The sequence below is a fragment of the Tamandua tetradactyla genome, unplaced genomic scaffold, assembly GCF_023851605.1.
Source record: "Tamandua tetradactyla isolate mTamTet1 unplaced genomic scaffold, mTamTet1.pri scaffold_91_ctg1, whole genome shotgun sequence".
Taxonomy (NCBI): Eukaryota; Metazoa; Chordata; class Mammalia; order Pilosa; family Myrmecophagidae; genus Tamandua; species Tamandua tetradactyla.
Window position 1 is genome coordinate 169,059 of NW_027518406.1, and position 21,147 is coordinate 190,205.

The 21,147-nt window shown below is 38.3% G+C and overlaps 1 protein-coding gene across 1 annotated transcript in view; it reads left to right on the forward strand.

Annotated features, from left to right (window-relative positions):
• The window catches only part of LOC143673299 (uncharacterized), a 53,314-nt gene that overhangs the window by 15,933 nt on the left and 16,234 nt on the right, over positions 1–21,147 (forward strand). Inside the window, exon 7 of the mRNA XM_077147612.1 lies at positions 17,710–17,795. The gene's annotated coding sequence lies outside the window, so the exon portion shown is untranslated. The remainder of the gene's footprint in view (positions 1–17,709; positions 17,796–21,147) is intronic.

The window sequence follows — 21,147 nt, forward strand, 5'->3', positions numbered from 1 at the left end:
CCACTCATTCAAGGTGGGTTGCTAACTGGAGCCCTTTAAGAGAGAGTAATTTTAGAAAAAGCATTAAAGCCATGACAGCCCACACAGCCAAAGAACTTTGGAGATGAAGAAGGAAAGTGCCCCTGGGAGGGCTTCATGAAACAAGAAGCCTGGAGAGAAAGCTAGCAGATGTCACCATGTTTACCATGTGCCTTTCCAGCTAAGAGAGAAACTCAAAACATCATTGGGCTTCTTGAACTAAGGCATCTTTCCCTGGATGCATTAGATTGGACATTTCTGTAGGTTTACTTTAATGTGGACATTCTCACAGCCTCAGAACTGTAAAGAAGCAACTTATTAAATTTCTCTTTTTGAAAGCATTCTGTTTTTGGTATATCACATTCCAGAGGCTTTCAAATTAAGACAGTGCAGATCTAGTGGCTTTCACTTAACCTTTCCTACAATAATAGCCCTCACTCCATTAAGCAGAGAACCAATGCAGGAATTCTGCCACTTGCTAAATATGTCGATTCCAATTAAGCATTCTGAAATGGGGGAAATGACCACAGAGTGGGTCTGGGGGCCCATTGGATTCACTGTGAAACATAACTGAGCTGAAACTTCATCAATCACCTTATTATCATAAGGCCTTACTTTGACTGGTGGAACAGAATGATGTCTTGGGTCTCCTGGAATTAATGTCACTTCTGAGCTGGTGTCTAATAATCCCCCAAATATCTGATCACTTCCTTCTCGCCAGTGCACAAAAACCTTGGTAAAAGACCATAGGTCTCCTTCAGGAAGGCTGGGAGGGAGGTTAACAGTGTAAATTTGCAGCAGCGTTAAAGGGTCCTTCCCTAGGGTACCCAGCTCTCCCCTCATTCAAGGGACTCTGGATCTGTAAACTATCTCAAGACTGGAAATTGATTAAGGTCCCATGACTCTCTGTTTTTGTTATTTTAGTTAGAATCCTATCCCTTGACCTAGAATTCTTCTGCTTATGCAGCTCAAACAAGAATTTAGTAGATTGCCCATCTATTTTACTTCTGGGTATCTCATGATGTACTATCCAATGTCACAAGTCTCTGCAAGTCAGATTATTTTGACTGCTGCTTTGAAACTGCTATCAATTATGGTGGCCATGCCACCATTCCTTGTCTATGGTGATTAACTGTTGCCACATGGCTTCCACCAACTTGGGATCCAATCATCCTCATTTTGTTTAAAGATTGCTGCTCAGTGACAGCAATTCCCACAGTAATATTTGAACTACAGAGAATGGTGACTACAGAGTTCTTCAGGGATGATGGAGCTGGTCTCATGAATTTATTCTCAAGGTTCTGGTGAAAGATCTGTCTCTGGATATTCCTGGGATATTTGAGCAAGTCTTCCATGATAAATCCACTCTATATTTCAATCTCTCTTAGCCAATAGATCCCCTTATCTACATTATACCAGGGCAGTACCAACATTTTGACCTCAGGTAATGTCAGCTGCCCTTTGATCCATGTTTCAGCCAACCAACCAAACAAACTGTTAATGTCCTTTCTATCCCCTTGAGCTATAACACTGAATACAGAATCTCTGCTTGGTGGGCCCATATCAACAAATTCAGCTAGATACAATTTTATATTCTTTCCACCATTATCCCACACTCATAGTAACCATTCCCACACATATTCCCCTGATTTCTGGCTATATAGATTGGAAAACCCACACAATTCTTTTGGGGTATAGCATGCCTCCTCATAGGTCACACTTTATACCTCACCACTAGCCTGTTGGAACTTTATTCTAGTTAGAGGTCTTGAAGAAAAGAGGGTAGTGGGGCTGGGTCTTGAAAAAAAGTAGAAGTGTCTTTTTAAGCTAATTATCTCAGGGCATTCTGTTGCAGTTTTATCTGGTGAAACAAGATTAGTCATTCCAGGTAGAAGAGTGAAGGCTGTTTTTCCAGGGGAGGTAGTTACAGGGTTAGCAGGTACTGAGGGGTTAATCTTATTAGGTGGAGGTTGAATGCCAGACTGGAGGACAGAAAAGTGTTTCTTGAAGACAGGATGGGCATCAGAATCTCTTTCCTCAGGACAGTGAATTATAGGTCTATCTAGCAAAGGCTCAGCAGATTCCAGGGAGCCCATCTCCCTATCATCATCATCATCAAAGGATATATCACCATTCCATATTTCAGAATCCCATTCTTTTCTAATCAAAGCCCTAACTTTAACAGCAGATATCCTGCAAGGTTGAGACATTAGTTTATGTTGTAAATCTGCTACTCGCACAATGAAGCTTTGTGTCTGGTTTTCAAAGATCTCAAGTCTGCCACCATAAGATATAAGATTTTCTTTCAGGGCAAACATGGAAACTTTTACATCATTTGTGTAGTTCTTAAGTTATAAATTTGAAGCCTTCAGCTCATCCCATTCCCTCATCACTGTATCCAGTGTATCTAACAACAACCAGCCAGCATCATTATACCTATTAGTTCCACAAAACTCCATAAAGGTGTCAAAAACATGCTCATCCAGAGCCTTGCTTCATATAAGTGTTCAATTAGCAGAATCTAATGGTGTTACTTTGAGTATCTCTTTTGCCAATTCACCTATGTACTGTCAGAGCCATCATAATTATTGGAAACAGGGTCATTAGTTCCTCTCAAGAAACCGCTTTTGCTACCGAGGTGTATCAGTCAGAGTTCTCTAGAGAAACAGAACCAACAGGAGATATTTGTAAATATGAGATTTATAAAGGTGTCTCGTGCAACCATGAAATGGAAGAGTCCAAAATGCATAGGGCAGCCTGTGAAGCTGGCAGCTCCAATGAAGGGTCTGTATGAACTCTGAAGGAGAGTCTCAAGGGCTGAAGAAGCAGTGAAAAGGCCTTTTTCTTGCTTAAAAAAAATCTTCTGCAGATTGGATTATCTCCATGGTGGGAGACGTGCCTTAGCTGATTGCAGATGTAATCAGCCACAGAGGCAATCGACTGACTGATGATTTAATGCATCAGCCTTCTGTTTACTGACCAGTCATGAAATATGCTTGCAGCAATGGTCAGGCCAGTGCTTGTCTGACCAGACCACTGGTCCTCATCACTTGGCCAAGTTGACACCAGAACCAAACCATCACAGAAATCATCACTTTAACCTCCTATATCTTTGCAGCAGTTTCTAAACTGTGAGACTGGTAACAACAGAATGGATCATGCTAGTTAGAAATTGCTTAGGGAATAGAACTGATGGGAAGTGAGAGCAGAGAATGTAAGGATCAAGGTGGTTTCCAGGGCCTCTAAATCTGATTAATTCTTTTTCTTTTCTGGAGTGTAGTCTAGAGAGCTCCTTAATGAATGACCCCAAATAGGACATCTTACTTTGGGAAAAAGTCTAACAGAGAGAACATAGACTTTGGAATCAGACTTATTCCAGCTCTTCCATGGACTACTTGCCATTGGGAGGATTTCTGGGTGATATTAATTGTTACTGTTGTTGTATTGCTTTTAACTTTTAAATGACTCAGAGTTTGCATTTTTAAAATGAGGGAAATATCAGTATTATTTCTGAGGGTGGTTGTAAGGACTGAATGACATGATACTTATAAGGCACCAAGCAGAGCTGTGGGAAAATAGTTGGTCATCAAGAAAAACATTCCCACTGCTTTGCCTCTGTTTAGTTCCATGCTGCCTCCAGGCCTCCCTTATAATTTTAAATAACTCTCCTTCAAGAAATAAGCCAATTCAGAAATGCTGACAAGAGCATTGTAGACTATTAATCTGTGAAAGTACCATTCCTCACCTACTCCCTCCTTGAATATTTCTTGGAATGCTTAAAACCTCTAGGATTTAATCCAAGGAATTAAAACTCAGTATACAGCTGCCTCATCTTTCTTCTTTAGAGCTGTAGCTCTGTAATTTAGTCTGTAGAGTTTCTCTGTCTCTAGACTAGTTACAGAGTAGACTGTGCCCCTCTGCTTTGCTTGTCTGGCTGGTTTCCTGTGCATTATCTAGTAGTGTTGGGACGTACTCTAGTCATTAATAGTATTATCAAGATGATGGGAACTTTCTCTGTTAAAAGCCATAGAGTAAATATTTCTGGCACGTCATCAAAAGGCTTTGATGTTAAACACCATAAACCAGTACAAAAACAGACCTGAAGAACCACTAAAGTTCTGACATATTATGACATTCTTGGAATCAATGTCTCTAAACCATGGTTTTTGACTCTCTTTCACAGATTGCAGACATTTGATGTTTCATTCACTGATCACAAGGGGATTAATTTCTTTTTCATTGTTTAGAACCTGTAAGCCCCTTCTTACTTGAAGGTCTTTGCACAGAAAGGCAGCTATTTCAGCTAACAGCATAGCCAACCCCCACCCCCACCTCCCAGTGATAAAGATTAAATTCAAAGCATGGCTTTGGGAATACTATATGGTAAAAATTTACAAGCAATGGCCTACGTGTAAGTCTTGCCAGTCACCTATTTCTATAAGTAAAGTTTTATTGTTATGCACCCATTTTTCTATGGCTTCTTTTAAGGGCAGAGCTGAGAGGCTGCAACAGAAACTGTAGCATCTGCAAAGCAGAAATCAGTGAATAATTTCTACTTTATAACAATAATAATGTTCATGATAAGACTAAGTCCCAACAAGGCCAGATAATATGCAGAGGGCCTGGAACTTGATTTCAATGACAGAAACCAAATGCTTGGTTGGCAAGGATGACACGTGGGTCACCACACCTAAGATTATTTCACACTTCTACTCCAAGAATAAGAACTGAGTCATTAAAATTTAATCTTGAGCAGAATTTTTGTATTATTCATATAACTTAACATTTTTTAAAACTTAATTCAATAAGTGACTTAATTTTTTTCAAAAGGAAAGGAGGGGTATCTTTAATAATGTTTTATATTCTATGTAAAGGAAATACATTTTTAATGTAATACAATAAAATGGATTAAAATTTGCTTGTTTTAATTTATATATCATTCCTATGGGGGAAGTTCAGAATTTACATGAAATTTTAAAAGAGATGCATGACTCCTAAAGATATATGCTTTTTTAAATATCTCTGGATTAAATGAATTATATTGCCCAATAAGGAGACTTGGTTGGAATCATTACCTTCAGTGGGGTTTTGGAAAGCTGATGCAGTCAGGCAATTTGAAAATCCAGAAGCCATCATGACTCCCCTGAGAAGGCCTGGGAAAGTGAGGCTTCACCATTAGAGCATCTCTCTCTGCAGCAGTAAAACTGCATAGATCTGAATATCCCACAGCCTCAGACCAATGCTGCAGTTCACTCTGTCATTGTCCAAAGAAACAAGCTTCTTTTTCATCAAAAACCTCATCACCTTAATTATCATCCATATGGCTTTCAAGCTGAGATTTGAGAAAATACTTCCAGAGCCATGTTGGTTCACGAAATTAGGACATAGATTGGAGCCTCATCAACTCTTATTTTAATGAAAAGCATTAGTCATCACAGTATGCTGCAATTTTTTGTTGACTTACATTTACTAAGTATTTTAAATTTATATATAATGTATATTCACATACCATGTAATCATCCAAAGTGTACATCAAAGGTTCACAATATCATCATATAGCTGTGCATTTATCATCACAAGCAACTATTTTTTTGTGAAAAGTGACATGTATACAAAAAACAATACATTTCAAAGCACATTGCAACAATTAGTGGCAGACACATGTCAGAATTTGGTATGGGTTACAATTCCACAATTTTAGGTTTTATTTCTAGCTGCTCTAAGGTACTGGAAGCTAAAAGAAATATCAGTGTAATGATTCAGCAATTATACTTGTTTGTTAAGCCCTACCTTCTCTGTATAATTCCACATCACCTTTGATCTTTCTCCCGCTCTTTAGAAGTATTTAAGCTATGCTCTTTCTAACATTTTCATTTGGAAGGGGCTGTCAATAGTATGGGACAGGGGGTGGAACTAGCTGATGTTGTGGAAGGGCTGGTCCCTCTGCATTTCAGGACTTATCTGGTGCAGGGACCCATATGGAGGTTGTAGGTTTTGGAGAGTTACCCTAGTGCATGAACATTTGTAGACTCCTATATACTGCCCTAGGTATTCTTTAGGATTGGCAGGAATGGCTTTGGTTGGGGGTTGTCCAGTTATGATAGGTATAATGTCTAGCTGAAGCATGCATAAAAGTGACCTCCATTGTAGCCTGTTGACTCTATTTGAACTCTCTCAGCCACTGATGCCTTATTTATTATACTTCTTTTCCCCCTTTTAAACAAGATGATATTGTTGATCCCACAGTGCCAGGGTCAGGCTCATCTCTGGGAGACATCTCCCATGCCAACAGGGAGCGTTTCATCCCTGGATATCATGTCCCATTTGGGGGGGGGGGCAATAGCTTCACTTGAAGAGTTGGGCTTAGAGATAGAGAGAGGCCACAACTGAGACAAAAAAGAGGTCCCTTGGAGGTGACACTTAGGCATACCTATCATACCTATAGGTAGGCTAAGTTTCTCTGCTACATACATAAGCGTCACAAGAGCAAGCCTGAAGATCAAGGGCTTGTCTTATTGATTTGGGCATCCTTAATGTTTGGCACACTATGTGGGGTTTCCCCGGTGGTAAGATTTAATAGTTCCATAATTTTTCTCTCATCTCTCAAGGGACTTTGCCAATACTTTTTGATTATCTGTTTAATGTAATCTGGGATTTTTCCAGGCACTGCATTAAGCTATACAAAATTGAAAGCCCTCATTCTTATTCTGGGCTCAATGTGTTTGGATTGTTTAAATGATCTATCCAGACAGATAGAGTCAGAGTATGTGTTACAGAAAAGTTAAATTCTAGACAAAATAAACCTTTCTTCCTTTGGTCTCAAAGAATAGATGAGGTTCTAAAATACAGACAAAATCTTCCTTACCCCTGTACTCTGGATTATCTTAATCCTGACCTGATTGACTTCATTCTTATCTCTAAATGCCAGATTATATATATATATATTACATATATATATATATATATATATATATATATATATATATATGAAACAGCCTCTCAAAATCCAGAAATAACAATTACCATTCCAGACTAAATGTGATTGCTATAAGAGCTTACAATCTAGGCCCCTGATTTCTTATAAGTCTTTTCTAAGTGAGACCATACAATATTTGCTCTTTTGTTTCTGGCCTATTTTGCCTTACCAAATGTCCCACACGTTCATTCATAATGTTGCATGCCTCACAATTTTGTTCCTTCTTATAACAGCACAATATTTGATCATATGTATACACTATCATTCACCAATCTACTCAGTCAATGCATCCTTCAGCCATCTCCATCCATTGGGCATCATGTATAATGACCAAAGTCAATAGTCCATCAACACTTGGAATTTTAGATAATTTCATTATTCCCAAGAGAAAGATAACCAATGAACACATCTTTGCCAAATAAGAAATCTAAACCTCATCTTAACTCTTGTCCCTACCCCCATTATTTATCCTGGTGTTGTGGTATTGTTGATCTTTTCCTGTTAAACATAGCCCATAACATGCAATAGCAGTTTTCCCCCTATATCCCAAACTTATACACTCTTTGTACAAGATTCAAACCTTTGCAGTAGTTCATACAAGAACTTATATTTGTAATGTTAATAAGTGGGACACATGTGTCTATACAACACTTTCCAATCATGGTCACCTTCAATGAGTACACTACATTTTTAAAAAGCTTATCCACATGTAATATACTATTTCCTTGGCTATGAAATAGAAGTTCCATTTCAAGAGTCAGAATATGCTCATTTTACAATGTCCCACCTTCTTGAAAATCTACCTTCTTGGAAACTTTGGGTAATATTTTTCTCCATGTTTAAAGCCAAAAATATTTTGGGAGGAAGTAATGATATACAGAAAGGAAGCTGCAGGGCATTATCCCAATTTGATCTGCAGTACTCTTGGAAAAGTGGAGACTCTCCATGAGGTTTGCTTTTGTGATCCCCAAATTCAAAACACCAGCTGACTCTTTTTTCTCCCACCACATCTCATTCTTAGGCAAAGATAAGTTATCAACAATTTATATTTTAGAAGAATCTTAGGACCAAAGATTAATCCAGTAGTTTTCAATGTCCCTTTTGTCACTCAAGTGTTTGTAGTGGTTTCTTTATTATTCTAACAATGAATTTTATAGAAAATATAACATTTCTCCCACAATCTAAATCATAGTATGTATTTTAATTTGAAAATAATCATCTACTTCGGAATAGAAAATATATTTAAGTAGTCTAGTGCTGGCTAATGAAATAATTATGATTTAAAAGAAACAAAACTATAGCTGACTGAATATTGTCAATGGTTTTTATTTATATTTGACATTTTGAAATAAGGGACAAATGAATATATTCATGAGTACCACCTCAAAAGTGCAGACCAATACAGGTGTTGTGAGTGAGTGATTAAAGAAAATCTTTAGCAGTGCCTCAGAAAACACAGTAATTTTTTTGACTTGGTGAACAACTTTTGTCAAAGTTCCAAAGAAAAGATCAGCATGATTATATGGTGATGACATTCCTTGGAAATTCAGTGCATTTTAAATTGTTCAAAAAAACACTTTTGTGTTTCAACTACATTAAAATTATTTTAAAAATTCATGGGTATAAATTGTGTTTCAAAAAATCAGTGCCTACTGGGACATTCAGAAGTTCTGCAAGATGTGGACCAATCTTTCTGTGTCAGGCTGTCCTGTGCCTATCAAGACATTCCTAGACTCTGCCCATTAAAAGCTATCCCAATCGTTGTGATAACTCAATCAATCCCTACAAACAATCAGTTATCCCCAAGGTGACGACAGCATCCTCATTAAGAAAAATTGTTTTAAACGTTCCTTTAAAAATAGAATCATATGCTTTGTTTCTCATAAAGGCATTCTAGTCCTGAGGACACAGATAAGATGGAAATTCTCCTTAGTGTCCTAAAATTCCCACAACTTACTCTCTCATAAACAGATTTTTGAATAACCAGGTGTCTGGATCTTTGTGCATTATTTAGGATCAATTCATTGCAAAGTGCAATGCTCAATGCTCTGTATTGAATGTGACTCATTTCACCAAATCACCTGTAGGGATTGGAAGGGTCTTAAAAACTATGAAATATGGCCTCCTTGATGTGCAGATGGAAAATTTCACCAAGATTTACAGAACCAATCAAAGACCAAACTCTGGTATCCAGGACCCCATGATAGTGCCTTACCCCTGCATCACCCTGAGTCTTTCATTGCATGCAGGCATCTGACTCATTGTGTGCAGGCATCTGACTTCCAGCCAAAGGAAGATCAGTGTTCCCAAGTATTAAGATTCACCTGGGGTGACTGAACTTCCCATTCCCAGGTTCCATGCAACAATCCTAGGGCAGGGTCCAGGAGCCTGCCTGATTGAATGGCACCCCAGGTTAGGTTGATGCAGGTCATCTTTGTGTTACAGTCAAGGAAACATTGTCCCCAGCCCCTACAGTTCCCATAATTACATTTGTTCCCTCATCAAATATTGTGAAATAGATTCTCTTTTCTCTCTAGAATAGCTGAGAAACTCAGAGACATCAGTAATAAATCTAAAATTTTAAATGACAAAGATGGTCTACAAAAGTCAGGAGTTGGCAGAACTTCAAAATCCTTGCTTTTTCCACTATAGTATTCTACATTCAAAATGTCACCTACTTTTTTTTTTTTTTTTTTTTTTTTTTTAAAGAGAGAGGGAGGAAGGGAAGGAAAGACAGAGAGAAGGAAGGAAGGATGGAAGGAAGGAAGGGAGGAAGAAAGGGAAACATCTTTTTTAAACATTTTCTTGTTTTATTATATTTTGTTTGTTTGTTTGTTTTTTACATGGGCTGGGGCCGGGAATCGAACCGGGGTCCTCCGGCATGGCAGGCAAGCACTCTTGCCCGCTGAGCCACCGCGGCCCGCCCAGAATGTCACCTACTTTTGAAGACATGCTGTGGTGGAACCAAGTGTCTTGGGTTCTACCTTTTACTTGTTCAGTATAATCTAGATTAAATAACTGGTGCTGAAACATAAATTCTGAGTCATTTTAGAAAGACTAAAATGGGATGATGGCCTGTCTCAAAGGTAGGGAATAGATGGTAGGGTTGAATCTACTCTCAGGGAATGTGGTTTGCTTGGTACACATGCTGTTAACTTGAGAGAAGCTGCCTCTGTGTTTTTATATTGTTTTCAGGTCTACTTGGTTGGGCTGCAATACTAATGTGTCAGTAATTTCAGGAATTTTTCCCTGAGTCAGAATCCACCTTGTTTCCTGGGCATTGGCCCAAATGAACAAGCTGGCAGGTATCTGTAGCATACTGGGCCAGATTGGTTTTCAGTGGTAAAGCCCCACTTACTGCCTTCTTTGTCTTCTCACTGATAGAAAAGCCAATTCACCAGTGTTATGAACTTGACATTAGAAAGAATGGGCTTGATTATTTGTATTGTCTCTCATTAGTTACTATATAACAACATCTCTATGAGTCCTCCATCTGTCTTTGGTAGTCTCCTTCTGGATAGGTCTATGAGCAGCTCAAATGGAAGCAGATTTAAGTTTCTCTGCTGCTGCTGTTTGTGAGTACATATGTTTCAGTTCCTTGGAAGCTGGAAAAAATATCATTTGGAACTAACTTGTTCATTGGTAAAATGGTGAACAGAAGAAATGACCCAGATAATCTTTGTTAAAAGACTGTTTTTGCCCTTTTTAGTGCTGTGCATAGGCTAGGGCAATCCTTTGGAAGGGTGTTTTAGTTTCTCAACTGCTAAGAAAAATACCATACCATGGGTTGCTTAAAAACAGAAATCTGTTGGTTCATGATTTCAGAAGCTCAAAAGCTTGCTTCCAACTGAGTTCAATATCATTTTGTTGACCTGCAATCTTTTAGGTTCCTTGGCTTTTCCTTGACATACCAATGTACATGGCACCATCTTCTTTCTCTTCTTGTGTTCCCTTGACTTCCAGCTTTTGGCTGCTCTTTGTGGCTTCTCTCTATCTGACTTTCACTCAGTTTATAAGAATTCCAGTAATCAGGAGTAAAGCCCAACCTGATTTAGTTGGACCACATCTTAACTGAAGTAACGTCTTGAAGAGATCTTATTTATAATGGGTCTACACCCATTAGATAGGAAACAAAGACCAAGAACATGTCCAAACTGGGGTATACAATTCAATCCCAAACAGTAGGGAAGCATGGTATGGAGTTCCTATGTGAACAATAATATTGTACAGACAATGCGGGTGAATTGACATTTATTTCATGAAATGTGTTTACAAAATAATTTTTTTTCCGAAGACAGTATGGAGACCAACGCAATGACTGTTGTAGGAATTATGAGCCAGTTATATCTAGAAATCACATTAGTGATTTTGTGGTTCCCCCTCTTCTTACCTTTCTCATAATGTACTCTTCAAGGAGTGCATTCCTGGAAAGTACCTCCAGAGTCTCTAATTAGAGACTTCCTGGGTTTGACAGGCTGAGCACTTAAGAAAGAGGAAAATCCAGTATACTCCACTAATTCTTGGTTCAGAAGTTGCTCAAGGATGAGGCAACACTCTTTCTTTAGGACAAAAAGAGGAAGTAGAAATCCCTTTCATTTCACCTCAGTTATATAACCAATTAGGATGCTAGGGTAAGGCAAAGGAAGATTAGAAAGAGGCAGAACTAAATAATTTATTGAAGCTCTACTATGTGCCAGAGATTTCACAAATCATCCCACTTAATCCTCATGACAGTGTTGCAATTTACATATCATTATTCTCATGATAAACTTGAGGCAACTGCAGTTTCAGGATGGAAGACAATATAATACAGCTGTAAAGAGTGTGAGCTTTGAAATCAGATAGACATGGTTTTCTGCTGCTTGTAAACTATATGATCTTAGAAAAATGACCCAATTCCTTCAACCCCCCATTTATTCATCTGTAATATGGGGTAAGGTGCCAACCATTCATTAAAAAAAATTGTTGCGAGGATTCAATGAGAAAATGTTTGTAAATCACTTAGCAACCACATTGCTCACAGTAAAAGGGTTCAGGAAAGGTCACTATTATTGCAGTGGATCGGTTAAGCTGCCTTAGGTAACAGAAAACCTGATACAAACTGCCTTAAACAATAGGGAAATACATTATCTCACATTGAGAGATTAGGTCATCTTAGTTGATGTGTTCAATCATAGAAAAACAACAATCACCATGTGTATTAGTCAGGGTTCTCCAGAGAAACAGAACTGACAGGAGGTGCATTGTAGGAAATGGCTCATGTGACTGTGAGGACAGGCAAATCTGAATAAAGTAGGGCAGGCTTCAAATTAAAAATTTAATGAAGGTGATATTAAATTTCCATGGTGAAGTTGCAAATTGGGAACTCCAATGAATGTGGAGTTTTTCCCACAGGAGAAGTTGTCTGGAATAGAGGTAGAAATTCCTTTTTTTCCTCACTGCTGAAATCCTCAATTCTCCTTTAAAGGCCTTCAACTGTTTGAATGAATAGACAGCTCTCTTCCTGAAGACAATATCTTTTGTTGTATATAAAATCAGCCATAAGTGCAACCAACTAATGATTTAAATTCATGAAAAATCTTAACAGCAACATTAGGCCAATGCTTGCCTGACCAAACAACTAGACACCATAACCTAGTTAAGGTGACACACAGAATTAACCATCACACTCTACCTCTTGTCAACTTGGCACCCATATGCATCTCCTCAAACTATTTTTCATCTCTAAATAAAGACAATAGCATAGATATATTTTCCCCAACATAGCTCAACTGTCCAGCACATACAACCTGTAATGCATTAACCCCTTCCCCAGAAAAGGATGCAAGTCCTTGGGTAACAGTCAATCAAACTTTAATCCTGTAATTTAAATAAGAAAACATAAAGTTAATACAAGTTATATTATATGGTAAGGGAAAAGATAGTGAAGAAGCAAAGATTTGTTTTATGTATATTTAAAAACATTCATAGCAAAACAAGGAACAAGTACTCATAATCATTATAGTCCTCATTTCTTCAACTGTTCATGTGATCATTGCTCCCTATTTATAAATTCCACTACTCTTTCTATATTCTCTTTACCCTTAGTAAGCACCTCTGTTGGTTGTGGTGCTTTACTTGGCTCAGTGGCACAAAATTTCATTTGTGAAAGACATGGTCCTTAGAAATCTCTGCTAAAATCCCTGAAATCCCTGCCTGGATTGGGTTGTAGCTTTCCAATGACTTTAATCACAGAGCATGGTAGTGCTAAGAGATGTTCTAAGAATGCTCCTGTATTCCTAGACACTCTTCTTTACCTTGATTGTAGAGTAGCTGTTTTATTTCACATTGAGAATCAAAATGAATCACACCAGCCAGTACAGTAACTTCCTTTCGTACTTGTTGATTTAGAGGCATAAGAAGTCCAAAATGTCCAGGTGCTGGTCTTAATGTCCAGGTCAGTGGGATTATTTTGTGTCTCATGGTGAAAGTACTCCTCCCTTTAGAACTAAGACTTCTAGACAAGCACAGCATAAGGTCGTGGGGACAAGAAACAATTTTTTTTCTAGTGGATCATTGAGGATAATAGTCAGTGGTGCCACTCCCATTTCTTCCCCTTGATTCCTGGACCCATGTTGAGTGGACATTAATTTAAAGCATATACAAACTCCTGGGGAATACTGCCCCCAGCCTGAAAAGTGTTGCCACCCAGTTAGCACCATATTGAGATTTCAAAAGGCCATTTCACTACTTTTTCAATCCAAGTGCTTCAGGATGATGAGGAATGGGGTAACACTAGTGAATTCATGATCATGTGGCCATTCCCACACTTCATTTGCTATGAAAATGGGTTCCTAAATCAGAAGCAATGCTGTGTGGAATACCATGATGGTGGATAATGCATATTATAAGTCTAGGGATGGTAATTTTTGCTGAAGCATTACATGCAGAGAAGGCAAATGTGTATTCAAAGCATGTGCCTATTTCAGCAAAATAGGATGGAAGTGGGCCAACATAATCTGCCACTAGGTAGCAGGCTGATCACATTGGAAAATGATGCCATGTTTTGGACTGAGGTTGGACCAAATTAGGTACTCAGCAAAAGTTGTAGCCCATTCAGTCTTGGTGAGCAGAAGTTCATGTTGCTGAGCCCATTCATGACCTCCATTCCTACCACCATGACCACTTTCTTCATGAGCTCATTGGGCAATGACAGGAGTGGCTGGAGAAAGTGGCTAACTGATATTTACAGAACAGGTCATCCTATCCATTTGATTATTAAAATCTTCCTCTGCTGAAGTCACCCTCTGATAAGCATTCACAAGGGAGAAAAATAACTTTATTTTTAATTTTTTTAAAACTTTTTTATTGTATAGTATAACATATACACAAAGCAAAGAGAGAAAAAAGCAATAGCTTTCAAAGCACTCTTCAACAAGTAGCTACAGAGCAGCTCCCAGAGTTTGTTAGGGGCTACCATATGAACCTCTCACATTTTTCCTTCTAGCTGCTCCAGAATATAGGAGGCTAGAAGGATTACATTTTTCTTTTATCACCACAATCAATTTTTTTTTGTGAAAAATAACATATATACAAAAAAGCAATAAATTTCAAAGCACAATACCACAATTAGTTGTAGAACATATTTCAGAGTTTGACATGGTTTACAATTCCACAATTTTAGGTTTTTACTTCTAACTGCTCTGAGATACTGGAGACTAAAAGAGATAGCAATTTAATAATTCAGTAATCATATTCATTTTTTAAATCCTATTCTCTGTGTACAACTCCACCATCACCTTTGATCTTTCTGTCTTTCTCTTTAGGGGTGTTTGGGTTATGAAAATTCTAACTTGTTCATGTTGGAAAGGTCTGTCAATAATATAGGGTAGGGAGATGGAACTATCTAATGTTCTGGAGAGGCTGGGCCCTCTAGGTTTCAAGGCTTATCTGGTCCAGGGACCCATTTGGAGGTTGTAGGTTTCTGGAAAGTTAAACTAGTGGACATGGAACCCTTGTGGAATCTTACATATTACCCTAGGTGTTCTTTAGGATTGACTGGAATGGTCCTGGTTGGGGTTTGGCAGTTTATAATAGGTAACAAGGTCTAACTGAATCTTGTATAAGAGCAGCCTCCAGAGTAGCCTCCGAACTCTATTTGACCTCTCTCTGCCACTGATACTTTATTAGTTACATTTCTTTTCCCCCTTTTGGTCAGGATGGAGTTGTTGATCCCAGATTGCCAGGGCTGGACTCATCCCTGGGAGTCATCTCCCATGCCGCCAGGGAGTTTTCACTCCTGGATGTTATGTTCCATGTAGGGGGAAGGGCAATGATTTCACTTGCAGAATTGGGCTTAGAGATAGTGAGGCTACATCTGAGCAACAAAAGAGGTCTTCCAGAAGTAACTCTTAGGCATGCCTATAGGTAGACTAAGCTTCTCCACTACCTACATAAGCTTCACAAGAGTAAACCTCAAGATTAAGGGCATGACCTATTGGTTTGGGTGTCCCTAAAGTTTGACACAGTATCAGAAGTTTCCATGATGGTAAAGTTTAATAGTTACATATTTTTTCTCCCGTCCCTCAAGGGAATTTGCCAATACTTTTTGATTATCCACTTAATATACTCTAAGATGTATCTAGGCATTACATTAGTCTATAAAGGATTAAAGGACCTCTTTCTTATTCTGGGCTCCCTGTGTTTCAATTTTTCAAATGTTTAGTTTTTTTTTTAATCATTCAGAAAGGTCTATCCACATACCTCTCCTGTAGATCTCTGTTACCAATTTTCCAATCCTGAAGCCCAGCCATTCCTCCTTCCAAGCAAGATGAATAATCATGTGTACTATTCAAAGTTCACTACTCTCCTTCAGGGTAGGAGTGGAGCAACAGTCTTTTTTTTTTTTTTGGTGGTACCTGTATATAGTGCAGAACCATTTGTAAGCCAAGCCTGAGTTTTCACTTTCTCAGTTAACTTATCACAGAGAACTATGGGACCATAGTTGCAGACTGGGAAAAAATTTAATGTGACAGAAATACGGGCACTGGGCATTTGGGTCACTTTCTTGTGTAACTTCTCATGCCTTCAGGGCCTGCTTGAGACAGATCATGTCTATAACACTTACATTTTATGATAGAGTTTTGTTGTACATGTACAACCTTTTGGCTTGATGAGCTGAACAACACCCAGTTTATGATGGTTAGAGCATTGTAGGTTTCTCTTGGAAGGAAGATTCAGTATAATCTAGAGACTCAGTGTGCCCACCATCATCATTTCCAGTTCATATGTTTCCATTTCAATTTTCAGGATCCCATTCCTTCAATGCATTCACAACAGACACCCTGAAATTCTGGGAATTCAATTTATGTTGTAATTCAACTACTTGCACAGTGACTCTCTGGGCTTAATTTTCAGAAGTCTCAAGTCTGGGGTTGCAAGAAATAAGATTGTCTTTTAGGGCACATACAAAACTTTCAAGTCCTTCTTGTAATATTTGAGTTGGGAATTTTAAGCCCTGACTTCATCATTTTCTTTAACAAATTTATCTTGTTAAAAGTCAACATCATTATGCTTTAACTCCTCAAAACTCTGCTACGTTGCCAAATGCATTATCACCCAGAGCCTTTCCTTTTATGAACATTTGAGTAGGAATATTCAATAGTGAATTTTGGATAACTGTATTTCCAGGTCACACCGTGGATTCTCAGTGCCTTCTTGATCATAGGAAATAGACTCAGCAGTGCATTTTCATCTAATCAGATTAGAGAACCAATTCCCCTTACCTCAAAACCAACTGAGAAATATCATCCTTAGATTCTGCTTCTCAAAAATGGGTCCTGCTACTTAAATCTGCAGTAGTTAAGGTTCTCCAAAGAAACAGATTTGACAGAATTTGTATATATAAATATTGAGAGATTTATTACAGGAATTGGCTTACAAACCATGGTGATTGACAAATTCAAATTTTGCAGGGCAAACTGCAGGTTGGAAACTTGAGGAAGGTGACACTGAATTCCTCAGGGGAAGCTGAAGTTGGGAATTCTGATGAATTCCTCAGGAGAAGCTGCCAGGCTGGTGTAGAGATAGAAATTCTTTTTGACCGCTAAAATCCTCAATTCTGCCCTTAAAGCCATCAACTCTTTAGATGAGGATACTTCTGTCATTGCTGAAGGCAACCTCCTTTCTTGATTGTAGATTAAATCAGCCATAGATGCATAAAATTGACTAATGATTTGAATCTACTAACTAATCTCATAATAACCAGGCCAGTACTTGCTTGAACAAACAACTAGACATCATAACCTAGCCAAGTTGACATATTCAAATAACCATCACACCAGGTGATTGCCATCTGCTGCTTGACAGATTATATATCAATTGGGGAATGGATAATCCATGCAATATGCATTATCATCCACCCCTTTGAATATCTGACATCCATACCCACACTTTTGTTAATACAATTTTTTTAGTTAAAAAACATGTTTGCACTTACAAAAATAGATTTATTACTGGCCCAAAATAAGACATCTCAAATGCATGTAATGTATTCAGTTGAAGTGTAAGATCTTGGAGGAGAATAATGGCCACTCACTCACTTCCATTTTTTTTTTTTTTTTTTGCATGGGCAGGCACCGGGAATTGAACCCGGGTCTCTGGCATGGCAGGCAACAACTCTGTTGAGCCATCGTGGCCCACCCACTCACTTTCATTCTTTATCTTTGCGGAGGAAGGTGCTGAAACTTATGTGGACACTGAAGCTGGCCTGTGAGATACTTCCCTTCTTTATTAGGATGATGATCACTTGGAAAGATTTAAGGTGGGTGAACAAGTATAATTTCCTGTTAAATATATTGATAACTAAGCATCCTGGAAATTAGACTAATGATACTTACTACAATGAAGAGTCATTTTCCTTGAAATGATGTCCCTCTCTAAGAATAAGTCTTACAGTATATAGACCCAGAATTTATGGCTGTCTGAGGCATGGCTCCCTGAAAATATCCTGTAAACTAGGGTATATATATTTCTTGACCTGAAAGCTCCCTTCTCTGTGACCCTAGTACCTCTCTTGGAAATCTTCTCTATTTTTCTGGACCAGTGAAGATGTGCCTAATGATAGGAGGGAAAGTGTGAAGAGTCATGGAACATGCCCAAGACCTTTAACTGCTTCTTATGAACCTCTTGATTACCTTCATCTTTGACATTATTAGTAATCTTTGATACTGGATAAGGTATCTGACTTATGTAAGACTGATTTAGCAATCTGATCTCCCATGCTGCCTCAGTCTCATACTTGAGGATTTCTGCATTTATTTTCTAACACCTGCAGAATTCCTGGTGCCAAATCCATCATCAGTTGAGGTATTTTCTTCCTTTTAAGTAATAGGACTTTGCCTTAAGTCTTATTACTTTCCTATTCCACAAAACAATAAGCTTTCCTATTCCACAAAACAGTAAATCCAGAAGAACATGCTTAACACTGACTGTAGGATGCCATCAGGGATCCAAGTCTTTCCATCTGTCTTAGTTTAACAGATTGCTCTGACAAATACCACACAATGGTTTTGTTTAAACAGATATATTGTCTTACAGTTTCAGAGGCTAGAATGCTTGCTTCCTCCTGAAGTCTGAGTGTTGGCTGGTGGGCACTTCTTGTGGTCCTTTGGCTCTTGCTTCATATGGCACTGTCCTCTCCTTTCTCTTCTGGGTTCTGTTGACTTCAGTGTCCCACTCTTCCCTGTGCTTTCCCTCTCTGTGTCTGAATTCATTCTGCTTATAACAGTCCAACTCATTCAGTTAGGTCACACATTAACTAAAATAACATCTTCAAGAGATCCTATTTACAGTGTGTTGACACTCACAGGAAAGCAGATAAAGACCAAGAATATGCTTAAGTTGGAGTACATAATTCAATTCACCATGCCACATCTCCACATCATCATTCTCACTGTTGGCTTCATTATCAGGCTTTCATCAAGATGAAACTAGAAGTTCTGGGTGTTATATCTAGATATGAAAATATTCAGTTAGAGAAGAAAGTGTGTTACTGTGACTAGCTCTTAAGAGTAAAAACTTCACTCAGAAATGTCCCAAGAGATCTATCCATTTTACATTGGCCAAATTTGGGTCATAGTCCATTCATTACATTTACCAATCTCTGACAAGGGTATGGAATTACCACGATTGCTTTAACTAATTATCTGCAGACAAATCAACCTTGCTGTCATCTATGGTAATGATAAATGAAAAGATAGCTTATTTTCTTATATACCTTACTCTCCTCCACACACCTCATTTCAATAGATACAAACACATGGATGGTCACTAAAATGAATACTTTCATGTTGTCTATTGGCCAACATCTTCTGACACTTTTCTTATGATTGCTAATTTTCCCTCTTAAGAGATCCAACTGCCTAGGTTAGAATAGAAAGCACTATTTCTTAGATGCCTTTCTAGTTGGGGAACAAGTCTTAACCCATGAGATTAACACACATAGGACTTTTGAAAAGGAGGTTCTTCACTTAACATGTGTGGTATTGTGGACAGCAATGACAGCATACCTAATCCCCGGAAAGTCTGGCATTGGTGGGATGGCGACAGAGGCCAGGTGGAAGGAATTCCTCTAATTTTTGTAGAGCACAGCAGGAGGATTCTAACTCTTAGTCAGGCCAGTTTGAAAACATTGTTTTGGTCAAAATTCCTGGGGCATGGTCCCAAACTTGCTTCTCTAGGGCTTCTACCAAAGGCTGTGAGATATGCAATATCTTTTGATGATCTTCTAATCATCTTCTATTGCTTGTGATTAAGAACATTCATAGATAAAGTTAGAGAGATGCTTTCTGGGAGAGGTGGAATGAGTTTGGGTAATTATGTAGGGCACATTCAAGCTGAGATGGAAAACTGAATTGGTCAGTGTTAGTGAAAGGATGAGGCAGCTAGAGGCAGGTTAGATTTGTCTAAGATGGTATTTATATAAAGATATATTTTCTATCTGGTAGATAGCATAAATCTTGTTCCTCAACTTCTTTATAATTAATTATTAAACTAAAAGTACTAATACATTCAATATCACTAATTATTCAGACTGTGTCCCTTTAGCAATAATGTGTGGCACAGCCGAGGCTTTTGTGTGTGTGTTTGCTAAGCTCTGCCTCGTAATGGGTAGAATAAGAGTAGTAGATACCTAAAGCACCGCAGCCACTTTTAGTTACGCTTAGTTTCTTATGTAAGAAATCTGCCTAAATTTCCACAGCTAGTACAAGGCAGAGCCAGTACTTGTATCCCAATGTACACTTTTCACGTTGAAAGCAGACTATTCCAGCCTTTACTTGGTGTGAGAACTTTGTGTGTGAAAATTGCGTGCCCACTAGTCTTTGTCTTTAGACTGTATTTCCAGGTTACACTGCCCTTCCTTGCAGGAACTGCAGAATTTCTTACATTTCTGGACCCCATTAATGTTGCCTTAGTTCCCATTAGCGGGCAGACTGGTATTTGTTTAGTGACTATTATGCATTAGTTATTGCATTAATTTCTTTCTATATATCATCTCTTTAAATTTCCCTCACTATAGTGTGAGCCAAGATGAAATGGTGAGTTGCAGCCTTAATCTGAGGAAAGAGATATTTATCTCTCTGTATCACAAAGCAGATTCCAGATTAGACATTAGTTAATGGTAAACAGTATGGATTTATATGTGACTGGGGGACTAGAATAGCTGGAGAGACTGGCAAGGATTCATAGAAAAGTGAAGATTTACACAAGCTGCCGGAAAGAAAGTGAATGAAAGGAAAGGAGAGAGGAAGGAAAAGAAGAAAAAAATGAAGGAAGAAGAAGGATAGGAAGGAAGGGAAGGAGGGACACAGGGACAAAGGGAGAAAGAAGAAAGGAAGAAATGGATTTAGGAGAAAAGAGAGGCAATAGGTTAAGGTGGAAAAAATTTTTATGGAAGGTATTTTCTTTCAACAATTAGATTGAAGACATATTTATTCCATTATGGTGCTAGGGTATTTAGAGTCAAAATCCTACCTCTAAGACCTAACTAATACTGAGGGCTTAGAAAGCTATTTTTTCCAAGTAAAATTTCTTCCTTATCACCCACTGTCAGATCAGTTAATTTGTTAATATGTGAATCTGTGTCCATATCATTATTAGCAATTTATTTAAAA